Below are 16,443 nucleotides of genomic sequence, written 5' to 3' on the forward strand. Positions count from 1 at the left end.
TTAGAGGGAAGGGGGTGAGTAGAAGGAGGGAGAAGTGGGTAAAGGGAGTCATTTGTACGGTGAGGGATAAAAGCTAGAATTTTGATGGTGAACATGAAGTAGTATATACAGAAGTCGAATTATAATGATGTACACTTGAAATCTATATAATGTTATAAATCAATGTTACCTCAATAAAAAAATAATAAAATTTGAAAATTAAAAATTTTTAAAAAACGTCTGCTGTCATTAAGAATATGACAACAGTAATTCTTCATTGACCCACACCTCTCCACAACTACTGCTACACTTCTCTGCTCTCTCTTATAACCCAACTTCTTGAAAGGGCTCTTTACACATACTGTCTCCACTTCCTGAACTCTCATTCACTCTTATCCTACGGTAATCTAGCTTCTAACCTCACCACTCACTGAAACCATTCTTGCCAAAGCAACCATTGACCTCCGTTTATCCAAAGTTCAGTGGACACTTCTCAGTCCTCATCTTACTAAACTCAGCAACAGCACTCACTCTTCTTTGAAACTCTCCTCTTTTTTTCTTCCCCGAACCACCCTCTTACTGGCTGTTTCTCCTCATTTCTCTTCAGGGTTCCTCTTCATTTACCTAAATTCCAAACCTTAGAGATCCAAAGAGCTTGTCCTGAGCCCTCTTTGATCTTCTCTCTACATTTCTTCCCTAAATGGCATCATCAACTCTATGTGTAATCTTTATGTGGAGGCCTCTTAAAGTTATATGTAAAGCCTCTGAGCTCCTCTGGGCTTAAAACGCATATCCAACTTCCCACCTGGAACCTACTCTTGGAAAACTCTCACAAATGCCAAATGGAAACAAAGCTTTTAACTTTCTCTTGTGCCTGTTTCTTTCTCCTGCTTCCAAATCTCCCAAAGTCAGTCCATGGCAATCCATTACTCAAGTCAAAGACATTCTTGATTCCTTTCTTTTCTTCATTATCCACATCCAGTCATCAACAAACATGACCAGTTTTCATCTTTAAAACATAATCTCAACCTGCACTCTTCTGTCTTTACCACCAGTACATTAGCCCTCTAAGACAATAATATCTCCTTCACTCATGATGTTACTGCAATGCCTCCTTACTGGTCTCCCCAGCCCTCTCTTGTGAACTCTAACTACGGGTAACATCTCTGTATAATCTCACCCCTGTGTCTCTCCAGGCTGCCCAGCTCATTCTATTCCACCCATATTTAACTCAGGGCCTCTATGCTGCCATTTCCTCTGCCTAGAATATTCATCTCCCTAATTCTCTCCCACGTCACCAACTGAGAAAGACTTCTTATTCATCTTAACCAAAGTAGTTATGCTTATCAATCTCCATCTCAGTCTCTTATTTATTCCCTTCACAACAAACTAATTACAAATGGTAGCCACTTCATTTATTTTTTTCTGCTGCTTTCCTTTTTGTCAGTTTCTCCTACATGAATATATGCTTCTTGGGGGTCAGGACCTCATATGTCTTGTTTATCATTATTCTCCTAGTTACTAGCACAATGACTGGCATAAAATAGCTACTAGATATGGCAACAGAAGCAAGATAATGACAAATTCATTATAGACCACAGTAAAATGACTCCAGAGTAAATTAATTTATAGCCTCTTATGTGTCAGCCATTGTGTTGTGGAGACAGAAATAGAAGACAAGTAAATTACAGCATGGTGAACTCAGGGACAGAGGTGTACACAGGATGTGACAGGTAGACAAAGTAGGGCACCTGATCTAGATGGGGTGGTGGGTGAGCCACAAAAGGCTACACAGGGAAATTTGATATTTCAGAGGATATTTTAAGTCATCAAGTGAAGATGGAGGAAGGGCATTCCAAGTGGAGCCAAGATAAGGGTACCAATCTGAGAAGAACTGAGTCTCCTGACTCTTCTCCATCTAACTCCTCCAGCCAGAAGGGTTTAAACCAAGGCCTCTACTTGCTGTTCTCGATACTCTCTCCTTTCCTTAACCCCAGACTAGGCACATGTGCCACACTTCAAAATGTCATCTCATCCCACTTCTCTGCCTCCAGGAAATACTTTTTATTTATCTCAGGCACATCTACTTAAAAAGACACATTCACCCACCTGTAAAACACACAGATTTCAAACAAAAGTGAAAACTTGGAATACATTCTGAGTGCAAGTTTGCTACATTAACCTGAATGGGAAGGTCACCTCAAAGATAATTGCTGCAGTGTCACAATATCATTTACTCCAGATTCAGGGAAGGCAGAGCTTCAACAACCCAGAACCAGGGCCTGTTGTCCAGGAACCTTTTGGAACAGAGAAGTTTCTGTGGCTGTGCTGTTAAAGCTGTTCTACCAAAACCTTTATGGTTAGGGGGGAAAAAGCAAGTTAAGTAGAGAGTAATAGCCAGAATCTGAGAATTAGCATCAGTTTCTAAGTGTTAGACCTGTGGATTCACAGGTATCATTTCTGAGTTATGCTTGGTTAAGAAGAACTTTAATATAATGTTTCTTTCCATCCTAAGGACTTAGAATTCTGCTTTAAAACACAAAAATTATACTTAGAACGACCTTAAGAAACAATCTTGTTCACTCTTCATTTTATAAGAGAGGAGACTGAAGACCAATATATTAAGACCATAGATATAATCAAGGTGTCTGTGATGGTTAATTTTATGTGTCACCTTCACTGGGCCATGAGGAGTCCAGATATTTAGTGAACATTATTCTAGGTGTGTCCTTGAGGGTTTTTCTGGATGAGATTAACATTTCAATGGGTAGAATGAGTAAAGCAGATTGCCCCTCCCAATGCAAGCAGGCCTCATTCAATCCATTGAAGGCCTGAGTAGAACAAAATGCTGTGTAAGAAAGATTCTTTCTCTCTGCCTGACTGTTTTTGAGCTGGGACATGGTCTTCTCCTGCCTTTCAAATCTGGACTTGGACTGGAACTTCTGCTATTGACTCTCCTGATTCTCAGACCTTCAGACTCAAACTGGAACGATACCATCAGCTCTCCTGGGTCTGACCCTCTCAGTCTGCATAAGTGAGTGAGCTAACTCCCTATAATAAATATTTATCCTTCTCTCTTTCTCTTTCTCTTTACACACATACAGACACGCGCGCGCACACACACACACACATTCTATTGGTCTGTTTCTCTGAAGAATCTTAATACATGTTGAATGTCATTTCAAGAGAGCCACCATGCCTTGCCTCCACAGCCTCCTCCAACCACTGATGGTCCTAGAGGTCCAAGTCAAACAGCACAGCATTAGCAGCATTCTCCACCCCGGTTCCGCCGTTTTCCTGCGTGACTCTGTCTCCATGTGGATGGCCTGTCCAGAATCCTGTCTTCTCTTTTCTTTGACTTCTCCATCTCCATTAATCTTCCCTTTGCCTCTACTGCAACAAGATTCTTTTCTTTATGTGAAATAATATAATCCAATATTCCATACTCTGAGAAGAACCTTGTATCATTGCAGCTAGTTCGCTAAATTACTCCCAGTGTTTTCCCTGCTTTTTGACCCATCTGTTAGTTCCCCTTCTGACTTCACTTCCATGCATATCTAGCATCACTTCTATGGCCTTCTATAGAAAATCACCACTGGCCAGTATCCTAAACCTCCTGTCTCTGTGCTCCCTTTACATCCATGACCCCTCCCCCTCGCCGACTGCAACACAAGTTACTTCAACTGTCAGCTTTCTCCATGTTTGTACCCAGTCTGCTAATTGCTTCCAGAGGAAAGTCACACAACTATAAATTCATAACAGGCTTTCTCTGCGTTCTCCACACTGCTCCACAAACATACAACGCTTCCTACTCAGCTGACTCCAAATTCCAATAGTAATTACTTCAAGATTTCTTCACTCTCCTCAGATATTTGATCCCTCTACCTGAGTTCACTATCAGATAATTATTCATATTCCTCCTTCATGGAAGATAGGGAATACATTGGACAGGAACTCCTTCAACTTTCCAGCTGTAGTGGGTTAAATAGTGGCCCCCAAAGATATGTCCAGATCTTAAAACCTGCCAAGGTGATCCTATTTGGAAAAAGGATCTTTGCAGATATAATTAAATTAAGAATCTCAAGATGAGATCAACCTGGATTTAGGGTGAGCCCTAAATCTAATTGCAGGTGTCCGTAGAAGAGAAAGGCAGAGAGAGCTCTGAGACACAGAGAAGCCAGCCATGTGAAGACAGGCAGAGATTGGCAGTATGCATCCCCAAGCCACAGAACCCCTTCAAAGGGAGTGAGACCTTGATGACACCTTAATTTTAAACTTCTGGTTTCCAAAACTACAAAAGAATAAGTTTCTGTTGTTTTTAAGCCACCTGGTCTAGAGTAATTTGTTAGGGTATTCCTAGGAAACTAACAATGCTAACAGAGCTGACACTTACCTGCATCCATACCTGTCTCCTCCTCCTCTTCAGTTATAGTAGCAAGGGTAGATACCACCTATCTGAGCCTCCTCCAGCTAGGCTGTGGATCTCCCAATAAGGCCTTGTGATTGATGGTGCAAGTCTCAAATCAGATGCCTGGGTACGAATCCCAGCTCCTCCATTTACCGTGTGGCCTCAGTTACTCATAGTACCTATCTGTGCCTCAGTTTCTTCATTTCCAAAAATGGGATGATAATAATAGTACCTCTCTCAGAGAGGTTGTGCAAGAGTTAAATGAGATAATGCTCTTAGAACAGTTTCTGCACAAAGAAGGCACAATAAAGTATTATTTTTTATCTCCGCTGCCTTCTTAGGGAGTAAACTATCTACTGACTACTCCCTCTCTTGATTCTTCAGCCTTCCTTTCTTTGTGGGATAATTTCCACGAGCATTTAATCATTCTCAACCATTCACTTTCCAAAAACCAAAACAACAACATCTCTCCCTTAATCATACCTCTCCTTCTAGCTCCCACTCCATTCCTAAACTCTATTTCATGACAAATATTTTAATTTTATGCACTGACTGCCTCCACTTCCTCACCCCTACTCACCTGTGAACTCACTGAAATCAACTCTGTCACACCACTGGAGCTGTACTTGACAAGGTCACATTTTTCTCTTCTTCTCTTTTCTTTGACTTCTCCATCTCCATTAATCTTCCCTTTAGAATTTAATATTCTAAAGAAAACATCACTCCTTATCAGCAACATTTGACACTACTGCACGTGAGCCCTTTTTGAAAAGCTTCTTTTCATTGGCTCTGGCATCAGCCCTCCTGGTTTTCTTCCTGCCTCTCTGACTGGTCTCATTTGCTGGCTTCTACCTCTTCTAACGATTCCTTAAATGATGGGTTCCTCAGGCTGCCTTCTTAGCCATTCTTCTTTCCTCACTCTACATTCTGTGAGATAACGACCACTCTCCAAAACATCAATTTACTCTCAACAGACTCATCATTCCTGACTTGTATCTCTGGCCCAGATTTCTCTTCAGAGTTCCAGCCTCATATATCTAACTGCTCACTAGTCATATCTACCTATACATCTTAGACATCTCAAATTCAACATGTCTACAGGGGAAACACTTATCTTCCCTGCCCATTTTGAGAATCTACTTCTTGTCCAGTATTCCCTGTCTCACTAAATGGTACCTCCATTCATCGCTGTGCTCAAGACAGAAAGCTGGGACTTATCCTGGACTCACCTCTCTCCTTTACCTCTTCCAATCAATTTCCAACAAGTCTCATCCATTTAACATCTTAAATATCTCTCAGATTCATTCACTTCTCTCCTTCTCCACTGCCGTAATATAAGCCAAGGCCACATTGTACATACCTTTAAACTTATGTCTAATCTGGCTTCTCTCCAGCCCTTCTCCAAATTTCAGCTGGAATAATCTTTCCAAAACATAAATCTGAGTGTAGTCACCCCCTACACACACACACACACACACACACACACACTCTTAAATTCTTTCATTGGCTGGTATTTGATCCTAGAATAAAATCCACAGGCGGGAGGTGGAAGGTAGGTGAAATGGGGAAAGATGGTCCAAAGGTACCAACTTGCAGTTATAAATAAATAAGTCCTGGGGATGTACTGTACAGCATGGTGACAGTAGTTAATAATACTGTATTGTATATTTGGAAGTTGCTAAAAGAGTAGATCATCAAAGTTCTCATCACAAGAAAATAAAAATTGCTGCTATGTGTGGTGACGGATATTAACTAGGCTTATCGTAAAGAAAAAATAATAACCCAAATGCCTTAAAAAGGTTTATCAGCCTCTCCACAACCTGATTCTCAGTGCTAGGCTTCTGTTCCATAGGCTGCTTGGCATCTTTTTGTTCTCCTTTTCCTTTATGGCATAATACCACTTCTTCTGGGAGGACCTCTATGACTCTCTAGCTTCCAGATATTCCCTGACATTCCCTGTAATTCCCCTAGCAGAGAACTTACCAGAACTTGTTGAGATGACCTAATCAATGTCTGTTTTCCACACTACATAGCAAGCAATGTAAGGACCAGAGTCACGCCTGTCTTGCTCTCCATATATGCCCAGTGCTTCTCAAAGCTCCTGACACACAGTAGGCACTTAATGAAGACTGGTTGAGTAAAGGAACAAAGGCTGCTTTTCTTGGGAATGACTCAGCACTTTAAACTGGCATTTCTCTAAATTCCTATAAACCATGACTGAATTTGTATATATACAATGACCATAATTAGGAGCTATTAACTGAATTGAAGGAGAGGAAACAGAGTGATTTATCCTTGAACTCTCCCATAAAGTAAGTTAATGTGAAGGAAAGGAATTATTATTTAATTATTAAATTTCATGATTTAATGAACACCTAGAAACTGGGAACAGTTTACTGATGTCACTACAGACCTTGGAGAAAAAGTTTTAATGGACATTGTACTCAGGTTAAGATAGACTATGTTTAAAAAATCATTTACAGTAGACTAGTTTCCTGAAGGGTCAGCTTGGAAACTACGAAGAAACAGATGTTTTAGTTAAAGAACCTCGAGGAGAAGAATTTGGGGTAGGAAGCAGATGGACAACAAAATCAAAATTTGAGGGATTGCTAAATAACACATCTTTTAATGTAAACAAAATTGGTCTCTGCATCATCTATACTTTCTACACTTTTAACCAACAAACCATGTATTATTCATGCCATTCAGATAAGTTTGAAATTTTATTTATCTTCTTTTCTATACGGATCATGGATGAGGTCTATAGACAACAAATGCATTAAAACAAGATAGATGTGGTCTTTGACCAAAATCAAGTTAAAGAACACATTCTAATGTTCCCGATTTGATACACAAATAAAGAAAGTAAAAGAGAATCTAAAAAATGAAACTCACATATCATGGGGGAAATGTTGTATGCAAGAACACGGACATTTCAGAGAATAAAGGTTTTTGATTTCGCTTTGGAAAAACCTGGTTGGAGATGTTGAGCAAGCTTTCCAGCAGGTGGCGCCCTGAACCAACTAATGAGAAACAGAAGCACCAGCGTACCGTTAGAATAGGTATATCTACATTTTACGAATTAAAATCACTTCCCTTTTGAGATGTATGTATTCTAATCACACACTCAGGAGACTGTAAATCCACGCCTCTGTAAAATACACATATACATGCACGAAGACACATTCCTCCACTAGGGAATAGAGAGAAAACACCACCATATTAGGAAGGCGCACATTAACAAGCTGATGTACAAATATACATACATATGTATGTGAATTGAATCCGTTTCTCAGAGCCAATCCGTCTCCTCCAAATGGGTCTTTAACACCATCTAGTAAATATTCCACATTTCTCTGCTGTAGTATCATTCTTTCTCTCACTACAATAACGAACCCAACTTTCTATGCTCTTTTCAAACATCCAACATGCTCTTTTTCCCAGTTACTCTCTGAAGATAACACAACTACTTAATTGAAAATAAGGAGGAGGAAGAGGTGCTACCCCCATCAGATGAAATTTTCTTTTCTTCCAGATGTCAAACATGCAAATCTCCATCTGTGTACATCCTACTTGTCTCATCCTTTTTTCCGCCTATATCAATAGAAGAATGGCCCTCCAGCTTCTCAAAGTTAATCCCTTCACCAGTACTCTATATGGCATTTCTTCCCCACCTTCTCAGAAACCTTGGCTATCATTTACGGGTTTTTTTCTCTCTCCCTTGAATATGCAAACTCTTCTCAATGATTTCCTTCCCAATGGGTTTCAAATAGCTCAAGTCTCTCCCACTAAAAAACAAATAAAATGGTGGAGGTATACATACAAGTTGGTCATGAGCTGATCATTGTTGAAACTGAGTGATGAATACATGAGGTTCATAATACTATTCTAATTTATTTATGTTTGAAATTTTCCATCATTACAAGTTTTAAAATAAGAAAATCAACAAAGATTTTCTTGTTTGGCTCCCTCCTGCCTTTCAGCTTACCACCCTCTCCTCATCCCTTCTCAGTCAAACTTGTAAGAAGTACCTATAGGTATTCCCCCAATGTCCTCACCTCCCATTCCCTCTGCAGGCCCCTCTAATCTGGTTTCTTGCCCTGATATGCCATAGAAACCAAAACAACTCCCAACACTGACTTCCATGTCACTTAATCTAATGGATAGTTTTCCTTATAATCATTCTTGATGTCTCAGTAACATGTGGTGCTCCTTCAAGTCCCTTCTTGAACACTCCTTTCTCTCGGCTTCAGAAGCGATAACATTCTGATTTCCCTACTTCTTCTCTTGCTACTTCTCTCTATATATATTTCGCGCTATTAAATGTCAGAGTTCCTTTTAGCTCATTCTTAGCCCTTCTCACTGTACACTTTCTCCTGGGTGATCTCATTCATACTTTTGGCTTCAAATTCCACCAACGTGCAAATGACTCCCAAAACCAAACCATCAGTTCGGACCCTAAGCCAGCTCTCAACTTCACACATACTTGACGTCTCCTCTTAGATATCCCAAAAGCACCCCAAAATTAAAAACTCAAAGCTGAACTCCCCATTTTTTCCCTCATCTTCTTCCAGTGTTTCCTATCTTGGTCAATGGTATGAAAGCCAGAAATCCTGGAGCCATTCTTGACAACTCCTTCCTCTTCGTACCATTTCCAATATATCACCAAATCCTGCACATTTTAGCCATAAATATCTCTGAAACCCATCTTCTTCTATATCTAGCATTACCATCACCACCACCCCCCCCCCGCCACTTTATCATCATCCTAATCCAAGCGAACATCACTTCCAACAACAACTACTGTTGGTAACTGCTAATTCAGCTCCAGCCCCTATCCTGGCACCCTTCCACTCTGTCCTCTGAGCAGCAGCTGGAGTACTCGTTCTAAAATGCAAATCTAATCATGTTATTCTCTGGCTTAAAACCCTTCAGTGGTTTCCCCTTGTTTTTCACATAAGGACAAAGCCCCCTACAGTTATTACAAGGCCCTATGGGGTCAGCCTCCTGGTTTCTCTCCAATTTCTTTCCATGCCACCTTTTTGCCTTGTTCTCTGGGGTCAAACCACAGTCGCTTTTCAGCCCTTTGTTCTCTCTCCCACAGACCTTTGTGCCCCCTATTTCTCTTTCTGAAAAGCTCTTTCCTTCATTCTCTGCCTCATTATTTCCTACTGATCTTTCAGAATCAAGTCAAGAGACTCTTCCTGGAAGCAGCTTTCCTTGGCCTCTGTGAAGAGGTCAGCTCCCCCTGCTACAAACTGTCTTTCCTCCATCGATCTCTCCTCCATTCGCAGTTGCAATTTCACATGTGTTTGGTGATAATCTCTGTCTATTTTTGTTCATCACTGTATCCCAGCACCTAGTTCAATGCTTAGCACACAATAGGTACTAAATAAATATTTGTTGAATGAGTAAATGAATTAATGCTTATTCCCTGTTAGGTTTATATCTACTTTGCCTCCCTCTAGACTCTCTCTCCCTTCATCTCTGAATGGATACTCAGCAGTCACAAACTCATTTTTAATACATTTCTGTGCTTTTACAACCAGGGTATGCCCAGAACCCATAAGTGGGGCATGCCAGGCACCATTTTTACTGTAAGATTTGGAGCCTGATAATTATGTTTCTACTTAAAAAATGCAGATATAATGAAGTAGAACCCCAAATTTCTACTAGAATGTAGCATAAAGTATAAGACTTCAAAGAAATGCTGCACTTGCAGAGGCCACTTTAGCTCTGCCTTCTGACACCCGGGGGTAAGCAGTCACTCTCCTCTGCTGTTAGGAGCACACTTAAGTACAATAATTAAAAAGTACTACCAGAAGTTTGTGCATAATTAGAAAATAATGAAAGTTTCATATTCCTTCAAAATAAATATAATTGATTCTAAATCGTCTGCTATTTTGGATGGTACCATTTCCCTCTTCAACATGGCCTATAGATGTAGCAAAAGGAAGAAAAGATTACTGGAGGTTATTGGTGATTCCAAGACGATGCTCCTCTGACACTCAGGACTGAGCTGGGTCCATGGCAGGGAATATTCCCAGAAAGAGCCCAGGCCAGGAACACAGAAGCCAAGCTCTGGTCTATTCTCTCCTCCCAGCTCCCCAGGAACTTGTCTTCAGTCTCATTCCACCTTCTCTAGATAGACACTTGCCCTCATCCTGGCTTTAAAGGCCTGCATCGCTCCTAGAAGAAAAGGCTTCACATGACCCTCTCCACAGGGCCTGTGAAACCTTGTTCCCAGCACTGGACTAAGGATTGCTGCAAGACTTCTGTGCTCATAGCCCCAGGGAAATTCAGGGCTCCCACAGTGACCACAGGGGAGAGAAATACCCTTGGAGATTAAGTACTATCGAAGATACATTACACATTTCTTACTTCCCCGAGCACTCCACTAGGCCGAAGCATTTTCAAGAGACAGAACGATGTGACCCACGGCTAAGTCTCCCAATCCCCACACGATCTCCAAGAAACTAGCTTGATGCATGCAATCTGAAGAAGACCAGTTGGAAAAACTGTCCACAAACAAAGGAAGTTAGCATTCGTTGTTGCACCTACTATGTACGTAAGTATCCAGACACTTTTACATTTTACCTTACTTAACTCTGGATATTATTTGGCTCATTTTCTAGAGGAGGAAATCAAGGTTTGAGAGACCTGGTGCATGCACAACACCATACAACAAGTCAACAGTGGTCCTCCAATTCTGACACAGGATGACCTCCATGTCATGGGAAGGACCTCCGTGTCATTCTCATGCAGTTGCTTCCTCCACTATGCTCATATTTCCAACGTCTCTCCTCATAACACTCCATGTCTCACCATCCATTCTCTCAATGGAACCATCACAGAAGAACATTACCATTACAGAAGCAAAAAGATGCAACTTCCAAGGAGGACCCAGAGAATTTTAAATATATTCTATCTCATTATAATTTATAGAAACTACTGAGGACATAAACACTGACATGATGTTTGGGGGAGTAAGTTCCATTTGCTATGGTTTTCAAACACAAACAAAATGAACATTTTCACTAGTAGGCAACAACCGCTGTAATGGAGGTTATTAATGTCCACTTGTAGGTGGACATTATTATAAAACCCACCACTCTGGTGGTACTAGCACTATCACTTGGGAACCACAGTGCCAAACTCTATTGCTTCTAAATGGCTTTGGGTCCAGCAGACATGCAAATGTGTCCCCCATCCCAACTCAGTCTATTCTCTACGATAGCCAAAATTAGCCTTTTAACATATAAATCAGATTCCTTCACTCCTCTGCTCAAACCCACCAATGGTTTTCATTAACACGAAGGAAAGAAAGCCTTATGCCAGTGATTACCAGTGGGTCTAGAATTGCTCCTAGGAAGTGGTTTGAAAATTTGATGGAGCAGTTTTTGTTTCTATGATGATTGGGGACGACTACTAGCTGCAGAGAGGAAGGGTACCTGGGATTTGTGTGTCCTGTAGTGTACACGTATGCATCTCAAAGATGACTTGCCCCCTTTTGAATGACCTCCTGAAAACCTAGCTGTTGGTATCTGAGCCTAGAGTCTAACTTGTTTTTATATATAAATACAGAGAATTTTCTACATGGTTTACAACTTCTTAAAATTTTCATGAATGCAAAACACAGCATACTTCACAAGAAGATTTAATGTATTTTGACCATAAATTATCAAGAAGTAGTTGCCAGTTTGGGAGATCGCAACACTGCTGGTGAATGACATCCCTCATGATATTTAAGTCAGCCATGCAGCACACTTGCATTGGTCCACATATACACTTGTTGTTTTGAAGGTGGTTCTTCATATAATACTGCTAGTGTGGCATTTATATATTAAAATACATATTATTTGTTATAAATGTATTTCCCTTTTTTTAGTGAGGAAGATTGGCCTTGAGCTAGCAACTGTACCAATCCTCCTCTATTTTTTGTATGTGGGATGCTGCCACAGCATGGCTTAATGAGTGATGTGTAGGTCTGCACCCAGGATCTGAACCCACAAACCTCGGGCCACCGAAGTGGAGCATGTGAACTTAACCAAGATGCCACCGGACCAGCCCCACAAATGTATTTCCTTTTATTTCTCTCTTATATTACAACTAGGATATTATATTGATTTTTTTAAATTATGTGTGTAGGAAGCTTATATTACCTATGAATTTCATTGCAGGATAGTAGAGAAGTGAGAAAATACTAGACTTATTATACCAGGCAGAGTTGAATGACAGCACTGAGAACACTGTCCTTTATGACATGCCCATATTAATCTCTGAACCCAATCGCCCCTCACTCCTTCCACTCCAGCCACTCTGAACTTTGTACTTTCCCTCAAAGCCATGAAACTCATGGCCACCCAAAGTCTCTGCTCTTGCTATTTCTCTGTTTAGAATGCCCATCTTCTAGATCTCACTGATCTCTCTTACTTCATTCACTCTTCTCACAAATGTCACCTCCTACAAAAGTCTTCCATGACCAGCATGCTTCATATCACTCTGCCTCTTATCATCACTTAAGTTTCTCCAGCACATATCTTTACCGACAATTCTGTGATAATATTATTTCCCTAACTATGCTTTATTTCTGCCATGGAAATATGCACTCCATGACAGAGGTGAGCCATGCTATTTTGGATCCCAGTGCCTGGAACATGGAAAATGGCACAAACTGGGCGCTTGATGAATATTTGTAAAGGGAATGAATTCATGCATGGAGATATCGCCTGTGTTCCAGATCCCCAGGAGCTACGTTTCTCTTTCGTATCTACATTATTTACAGCCAATCTAAGTCAGCATTAATTCTTTCAGATCTATCCATCAAATGCCTATCATATTTCAGGCACTGAGAATACAATAATAAATAAGACATATCCTGTCCCCATACTGTGTAATTAATGATCAGCTCTAGGAACTCTGAAGCATTTGAGTCCCACAGAGAAGTGACTTTATAAAAAACCACCCACTTCTATGTTATATTCTGAGTATCTCTAAAATACAGTAATTATGATATTCATAAATTAGGAGTTATCTCTCATGTATTAAGAAGAAAGCTATTAACAAATATAGAGGAATTTTTACTAATGTGGAAAATTTTGCCCCCAGTCCTGGTAATGTAACTTCTTCAAGTCCCCAAAACACCACCCCTCAGAGACTGAGGGAGCTGAAGGTTGGGTGATGTTTGCATAAGTGGAAGCTTCTGGTTCCCTTAAGTGTCACAGCCAGCAGGGACCTCTAGCTGCCTGGCCAAGATGAAGCCCCCAGCTAAGACCCAGAGGGACCGTCTGCTCTCTGAAGGACTCCACCAGCTAGAAAAGTCCTATCCACCCTCTTTCTTAGGGTAGCACAAGTCAGCACCAGCCCCAGCTAAGCCCCAGCATACGGCCACCCTGGCTATTTCAGGCAGAGGCTGGTCATTCAAACCTTTCATTTTTCCCACTTTGTAACTAGACACCTTTCCCGCATGCTGAGGAAAGAGACAAAAGCAACTTGAATACTCACATACCTATATATTTGTACAGAGTTGTACAACAGACTTCCTCATTCATTTTCACATGTGGACGCTAGATAATATAACTTGGTTTTTATAAAAAAGCAAAATAAAATTCAGCAAAGCTGCAACTTACACCAAGGTCTTCTGATTCCAAGTTATAAAATGGAAATGACTGGCTAAAATCAGGTCTAGGGGATTATCTGTGGGTTTTAGTTCTCGCTGGTATAGAACTTCACTTAAAGAAGCTGGCTACAGTGCACTCTGACCAAACATTTGAACCAATCTCAGTTCAATGCCTCTGGGCACACATTGCCCTCCCAGCTTCCACCTCTAACTCCCGGCCCCTACAATTCATGAAGGCTTTATTCCTAGAAAGCTTCCAGAATTGAACAAACCTTAGCATGGGCTGTAATGAACTTAAACCCTTGTTCCGACTTTTAAGTGACAGAGGGACAACCTCCTTACTTCTCAGAACTGTTACTATTGAGTGGCCCCATTGCAATAGAATGATGCAGGGGGAACTTGAAATACGTAGTATTCTGGATATGGTTGGAAAATGTCACATGCCCCTTCTCTAAACTCACACTCCCCCCAACTCCATACCCCAACACACACTAATTTTTCCTTTCAGGCCAGAGCTTAAAGCAGAAATATCAATGATAAGCTGAGCTAACAATAAAAGAAAGACTCCAAGAGGGTCTGCACGGGAATTTCGGGTCCACACCAGTATTCCCCAAAGGGCATATCCATGGGGCTGCCAGGGAATAATTAATATCTAAACTGACATTCCACCAAGGTAATTCAGAAATTGAAGGCTATGTTGGCTCTTACTGCAAGAATATTAAGTCCCTTTAAAGTACTGTACTACTTCAAATAATTTCAGGAGTTTAAGTTTGCTACAAATGTGCACATGTCCTAAAGTTAAAAAACATCAGTCTCCCCCCAGAGTCCTCCTGTCTGCCCTATCAATTCCCACCTCTTGGCATGGTTTGGTTAAACCCTCTGTGAATGCTCCCCTCTCACCCCACCCCAGCTTCCTGAGAACACAAGTGCATGGCTGCCTGTGTCCTCTGGTCATCCCTCCAGAGCCCCACGTGGGAGAGACGCTGACTCCCCAGCTGTCAGAGGAGAGGTGTGTCTTCTTAGGTTTCCTGGGTTCACCTGAGGTGGAGGTCAGTTCCTGGCATGGACAGCTCCCTCGAGCTAACAGGCTAGAGGCTGCAATAGGCAAGGAAGAGAAAGAGCCAGACCAGCCCAAAATAGAAACCCAAGCTACCTCCCAATCTCACCAAGCTCCCAATCTTGCTGAACGTGGCCCATTAGATGAGACAGGGAAAGAGAACAGAAGTGAATGTTGGATGAGAGAGGTGGTGAGAAGAGAGCTTGTTGGAAACTGGGAATTATGAAAACAGCATTCAGATACAACCCTGAAAGCTTGTCTTGCAAGCAGGAAAGGCTACAAACTTTTCACAAGACAGAGCATTTAAGTATAAGACCTTTGAGTTTCTGGGGACAAGTTTGTCTGCCACTGGTAATTAGTGTGCTGCTGTGTGGTTTATACCACTGAGACAAAGAGCAACCATTACATCTCTCCTTGTAGATAAGGAAGTGAGTGATGAGCTTTAGCACAAAAAACCCAGGCTTGGAAATGCAAAAGTATAGCTGACAAAGATAATGCAAGAAATTATCTTCTGTGTGACCCGTTCCATCTCTTGACGGGCCTCAGTCAAGGTGGGTGTTACCGTAGAGGACAACCGGACATTTCCTCATTGGTATATGGGACAATCTGCCTTTTTATGTCCTCAGAGGTAAAAGGAGGGAACCATAGAGGTCCCAGAACCTGTGGCTTGGCATCTCAATCACGGTGTGCCAGTGATTTCCCTGTGAAGCAAAGAATTCAAAGGCTGTGTCAGTCCGGCTGAGCAGAGAGATGCAGCAGACATCTGAGCCTTTGCTAGACAATGAAAATCAGTCAGGGAGGAACAGAGAAAGAATGAAGAGGGAGGGAAGGGAAAAGGAGAGGAGGGGTAGGATTCCCAAGGAAAGGGGTTTCCTTTCTCTTCCCCAGAGTCCCCAGGGAGGGATAAATATAATTACCAACCTAGCATGACAGCATACAAAATAAAAGAGGCACCTGCCAGGTGACCATCTCTGCCGGGACTCGAACCCGGAACCTCTGGATTAGAAGTCCAGCGCGCTCGTCCATTGCGCCACAGAGACCTCACCACACACACAGCATCAGCACCAGAACTGAAAAAGCACATACCTTCTGCATCACCGAGCCATCTCAGCATCCTGCTCTCTGAGCGGTGGGGGGACAGGGACAGCTGGAAAATCTGGAGTGGAGATCCACCAGCCGGCTCCATCAAAGCTTTTCTCAATACCGTGGGTCCTGGGGGTCTTCAGAGGATTGGAGGAATGTGACAGTAGTCATTTTCCCAGTCCCAGAATCTCTGATGGAGTAGGACAGAGGTAGAGCTTTTGCTCTTCTTTCCTCTCCATCCCTAAGGGAGGATACGGAGAAAGTCTCTCTATTCTCATGCTAATTAAGCAGAGTGCA

The 16,443-nt window shown here is 41.6% G+C and overlaps 1 non-coding gene across 1 annotated transcript; it reads right to left on the bottom strand.

Annotated features, from left to right (window-relative positions):
- Positions 1 to 16,029: 16,029 nt before the first annotated feature.
- On the bottom strand, positions 16,030 to 16,103 carry TRNAR-UCU (transfer RNA arginine (anticodon UCU)). Its single transcript has one exon. It is a non-coding gene; the product is annotated as a tRNA-Arg (tRNA).
- Between the last annotated feature and the right edge of the window lie 340 nt (positions 16,104 to 16,443).

This window comes from Equus asinus, chromosome 25, assembly GCF_041296235.1.
Source record: "Equus asinus isolate D_3611 breed Donkey chromosome 25, EquAss-T2T_v2, whole genome shotgun sequence".
Taxonomy (NCBI): Eukaryota; Metazoa; Chordata; class Mammalia; order Perissodactyla; family Equidae; genus Equus; species Equus asinus.